Raw genomic sequence first — 5,647 nt, 5'->3', positions numbered from 1 at the left:
ATATACAAGCTATGTGGCTCGGTTCCAGTAGATACAGAGAATATTTTGTCATTACTAGAAATACAAGATAGAGTTCTCCACACAAAAAAGTGTTCCCCCGAAATGCATGGTAGGAATACAAACAATGGGACGCCCCCTACAGTTGGATCTAAAAAAACTTCTGCCAAACTTCCGTTACCAAGTCGTCGAGTATTTTATTATCAATTCTCAATTAAAAAATTGTACACCGCGATGCGCTATGGCGACGTACGGTATTGGAGGGCGTTGCTGTGCAGTAAATTGCAACACATCATACAAACAGGGTCATAATTTATATCGATTTCCAAAGGATAGGGAAAGGTAATATATTGCACTGACCATTAAACCAAAAATTAGCTATATATATTATAAATATATATTAACATTTTGTTTTTTTAAACTTGACATATGAATTAGCCTAGGCCTATTGACTTGCGTAGCTAAGATATTGAAAAAAAATAAATAAATAATTAGACTAGCCTAAAATAATGAAAAAAGTACTAAATATTACTCGTTCTTATAATAACGCAATATTGTATGCAGTTAGTTATTTATGAATGACGTGAAAATGGAGCTCTTTTGGTAAAGGAAATGTAATAATATTAATACAGGTGTAACTCTAATTACTTAAAGCCCCATTCCCGGCAAAATTTCAGTTTTTAAGAAAAATCTAATTTTTGTATAATGTTATAAAGATTTATAAATATAATACGGAATTGCTAGTTTAACTGAATTTAGACATTCCTAAAGAATGACAAAAATGTAAAATAAGACTGAAATTTGATTTTTTGTGTTCCACACAAAAAAATAAATGCGGATGAATTTTTCATGTTAGATTTTGCGATAGGCAGTGAGATGAAATATCGTAGGCGCCGAAAACATTAGCCTACCTAACTCTGCTAGGCTAGGTCTAGCCTTACCTCGATTTAGGTTCTGTTATCACACATACAAACGGCCGACATGATATTTTCTGTTGCTAGTATTGACACTTGTGAAATATAATATTTCATAGGAATTATTTCAAATTTGTTAAAAAACTGATTCTGACTGAGATTTTGACACTTAAAAAACATATCTCAGCCTAATCGAACGACCGCATTGTGCGAGATTCGAAGTACAAAAAACTAATCTCATTAGAGAGGGCGCACTTTATTGACTGTATAAAGTATACATAAAAGCGAGAGTATTCCAGTGGATGCGATCTACAACCTCAGAATTTGCCTAGTAACGATGAATTCGTCGAGAAAATGGTAATATTTTATGAGAAATAGTCTGTATTTCTGGTTTTTTTTTTAATTCTTTTGCGTAAAACTAAAATTCTTGCCAATATTTTTCCATGATTTATAATAATTGGAGTAATGCAAATGCATACTTTCTAAAAAAAGTCAGTTTTTAGTGAAATTTTGCCGGGAATGGGCTTTAAGACCACTTTTTGGACCGGGATTTCCATGGTCTACCTACCTAGCATAGCCTATATCCGCTTTTTAGTCTCTAATTAGAATAATAAAGCCGAATCTTTATATTATCTTTTTATATCTAATAGGAGCTAATAGGCCTACCTATTATAGTATGATCAATAAAGCACAAGAATTCATAATGATGACTGTATTTTGCACTTCTTTACCGACGTCCCGTACCGGTATTATGAGTTTTTACCAATCACTTTTTATTAGTGACATCGGTGAATACATAACCTCCTTGGTGGCGGTAGGAATCGTTGCTATTATCCAAATAATACACAAAACAATTAAAGCATAATCATGAATCAGTAAAGAATAAAACAACAATACAGCGCAGAATCTTATGGCCGGACGCACTTTGTGAAAAAGTTTTCCTCCATTAATGGAAAAGGAAGGGCGCCTTTTGCGTCTGGATATACTTAGCAACAGAAGGGCGCCTTGAACGTTGGGCACGAAGTATAGAAAACACATAGAGCTATTAAACAACTAGAGTGCTGACAAGATGGCGCAGCAATGCAGAGTTATGTATGTGTACCATCCAAGATGGCCGTCGTAGTAAAGCGCCACCTTCAGGCTTAGTATACAAATTATTACATATTAATAAGCCCTCTGACTGACTATTATTTCATTAATGGTAATGAGTAATGGTAATAACAAGTTATTAAACTATTGTAGCCAAAATGATGCCAAGTGGAGCATCTTATTCAAAAATAAAGTACCAAGGAATGAAAATTAAAATCGTGTACATTACACCCAAACACCGCAACGCTCGAGTTTCAACATACGGGTAACTAACTGTACTGAACTTTCTGAGTAAATTGAGGACGCAATTGCAAACGATGGTGCTTAGCGAAATTTGATTGGCTAAATCTATGGCAGCCATCTTGGATGGTACACACACACATAGTTCTGCGTATTTCGAACATCGAATACATTGGGGTTAGCGCTCTAGTATTCTTATTATATCTCTATGTTTAATAGCTCTATGGAGAAAACAGATAGAAAACTTGCATGGTTAAAAAAAAGAAGAGCGCCGCCTATGTTGGGCACTATGGAACGCCGTTACTGCCTTTGGTGGCTCTTTTCCGTTCGGCGCATTTGCTATTCGGCCCTTTAAACATTACGTTCGGTGCTTTTACATTACGTTCGGTGCTTTTTACATTACGTTCGGTGCTTTTTACATTACGTTCGGTGCTTTTACATTTCGTTCGGTGCTTTTTACATTATGTTTGGTGCTTTTTACATTACGTTCGGTGCTTTTATTAACATTACATTCGGTGCTTTGAAACATTACGTTTCGGCCCTTTCATCATTACGTACGGTTCTTTTATCATTCGGTGCTTTCATGACCTTTGACATCGGGTCAAGTGGGAAAAAATCAACGGCTGTGGGAACGAGCCTAGTGGAACTTGCGCGCTCTTTCTCTCTTTCTTCGTGCCGTCGATCGTTGACAAGCGAGGAAAGACAATGGCCAAGTCTACTGTTCCGATTTAATTTTAAATCGGAACAGTATTTCTTTTTGCATTAAATGGCCATTTTGCATTATATGACCATTTGCTGTTGGGTTTTCCCATTTGCCTTTTTAATATATATTATCCAGAATCTTAAATTTTAGTGTTTCTAAAGTCAACTTCTTAATTTCATTACTGTTACGCTATATTATATTCATGTTTTGAAACACAGGTGGGCACGCATTCTTCATATAATATATATATATACATAATATATATACATATAAGAGGGCGTAACACAGTGCTCAAATAATGTATACAAGCTGTGATAAGTTCGTTTCTATATATATATATATATATATGTATATATATATATAAATAATAATAATAATAATAATAATAATAATAATAATAATAATAATAATAATAATAATAATAATAATAATAATAATAATAATAATAATAATGCTGTAAAGGCAAATATACAACATGGTAGGCCCTAAATAACAATTAAAATGGTACCGTATCAGATGCCGCAAGACGGAAACAAATTGACCGTAGATCGGGAGTTCTAAATGTGGAATTGTGGATTTTCTCCCCAAGAGATGGGTGTTCTCCCTGTACCCTCCCACTGCACTGGCTCCACCCTGCTTCACGAATTGCCTTTTTCCAACTTGGGACCCCTGCAAATGTGTATCTTTGTTGTAATATAAATGCTAAGTTTTTATTATTTATTTGAGGTATATTTATTAAAAATTTAACATCAAAAACATACATAGCAGCAACAAAAGCTGAATTGCGTATGAATTAAGAAGTAAGAATAAAATATATATTATATAATATTAAAAAGGTAGACAAAATAAAAAGACAAAAACATAAATACCAATATCAAAATACGAGATAACCACGGAAGGAGCATTTGTAAAACGACCGGACTTTAAAGGGAGGGGAAAATAAATCAATCAACTGGAGAGGGAAATTTTGAGTTTAACTTTTATGTATTATGTAAGCCAAAAATGGGATCGGACTTGTTACCGGTAATTAGTTAATTAATTAATTAATTAATTAATTACGTTTCTTCTTTTTTTTTAAATAAGCCTGCTTCTTCATATACGGAATAAAGAAGAGTCCCCCTATTTATTTTTGTTTTCAATACTAGGTCTATAAATCTTATATTTCTATTTGCCCTAATATACCACCAAAATCATGTGGAAAAAAACTAGAACGTACCCTTTCCCTTTCAAACTTAGGGACAAGAAAATGTAGATCCTGGTCTTCTAATACTGTTTTGATTGATCGAGACATTTTTGTTTTCGTTAGTTATTAATTTTATCACTAAGATAATCACATGTCGAATATGCTTTGTTACGCGCGATTTTCCACTAGGCTCATTCCCACAGCCGTTGATTTTTTTCGACTTGACCCGATGTCAAAGGTCATGAAAGCACCGAATGATAAAAGAACCGTACGTAATGATGAAAGGGCCGAAAGGTAAAAGCACCAAATGATAAAAGAGCCGAAGTGCGGCAAAAGCACCGAACGTAATGTTAAAAGCACCGAACGTAATGTAAAAAGCACCGAACGTAATGTAAAAGCACCGAACGTAATGTAAAAGCACCGAACGTAATGTTAAAAGCACCGAACGTAATGTTAAAAGCACCGAACGTAATGTAAAAAGCACCGAACGTAATGTAAAAGCACCGAACGTAATGTAAAAGCACCGAACGTAATGTTGTAATGTAAAAGCACAGACGTAATGTAAAAGGGCCGAATAGCAAATGCGCTGAACGGAAAAGAGCCACTAAAGGCAGTAACGGCGTTCCATAGAGCACGACTTCCGCCTCATTTTCACAATACGAGTGCTCTATCTTGTATTTCTAGTATCTTTGGGAGAACTCTATCTTGTATTTCTAGTATCTTTGGTATCGTCTGTCTCCGGCCGCTAGTTGACTGGTTGCGTTATTTACGAACATTTGTTGGTTTTGCAATTGTTACTCAGTTTTGGTATGTATATGAAATTTTAACGTAATTTATGGTCAGAAATCACACCAGGCCTAGGCTAGCCTAATTCTGAAATGTGTCGAGATACAATCGGACAATTATAGGCCTTTTTCACGAATCGGTAGACATCTTGAAGTGATGACAAACACTGCGAATCAGCGGTGCGTAACCAACAGAAATAAGATAAGCTTTTGGGCTGATTTTCTGACATCATGTTATTTAATAAATCATAACTCCATAACGGGTCGTCGTATCCAAAAAGTGTTTCCAGGAAAATGATCTTAGAAGACCAGTCTACACCACTATATGATTGAAAAAAAAATTAGAAAAATGTTTTTGACCTCTGAAATCAAGATTGAAAAAGAAAAGCCTATCTTAGTAGTGTATTAAAATAGGCCTATGCATTACAGTGCAGTAGCATAGGACTTTCGAGTTGTTGCTGTTCCAAGTAGCGATAATAGGCATTAGGCATTTTTCGTTTTGACTACGCGGCCAGTCTACTACCAACTAATAGAGCGTAACGGACATCTGCGCATGCTCACAAACCTTACTGGCTAAATCGGCGTTGTGACAGCTTCCGCGACAACCCCAATTTCTGAATTTGGCGTAGTGGCGACTACCTAATATTGACCAATCAGATCACCGGATTGTTTGGCAAACTGCTGGTAACTTTTTTGTTGGGGGTTGCAATTTTCATCGCATCCGCGATCGAGCATT

At 35.3% G+C, this 5,647-nt stretch overlaps 1 protein-coding gene across 2 annotated transcripts in view; it reads left to right on the top strand.

Annotated features, from left to right (window-relative positions):
* The first annotated feature begins 4,792 nt into the window (after positions 1-4,792).
* The window catches only part of LOC117117762 (nascent polypeptide-associated complex subunit alpha, muscle-specific form-like), a 38,068-nt gene continuing 37,213 nt past the window's right edge, over positions 4,793-5,647 (top strand). Inside the window, exon 1 of one of the 2 annotated variants that reach the window (XM_033262185.1) lies at positions 4,793-4,933. The gene's annotated coding sequence lies outside the window, so the exon portion shown is untranslated. The remainder of the gene's footprint in view (positions 4,934-5,647) is intronic. The other variant, XM_033262184.1, reaches the window with a different exon arrangement.

The sequence above is a fragment of the Anneissia japonica genome, unplaced genomic scaffold, assembly GCF_011630105.1.
Source record: "Anneissia japonica isolate Jap-2015-1 unplaced genomic scaffold, ASM1163010v1 scaffold234_len1672027_cov178, whole genome shotgun sequence".
NCBI classification, from domain to species: Eukaryota; Metazoa; Echinodermata; class Crinoidea; order Comatulida; family Comatulidae; genus Anneissia; species Anneissia japonica.
The sequence above is the reverse complement of the archived record's forward strand: the minus strand, read 5'-3'. Positions and strand labels throughout refer to the sequence as shown.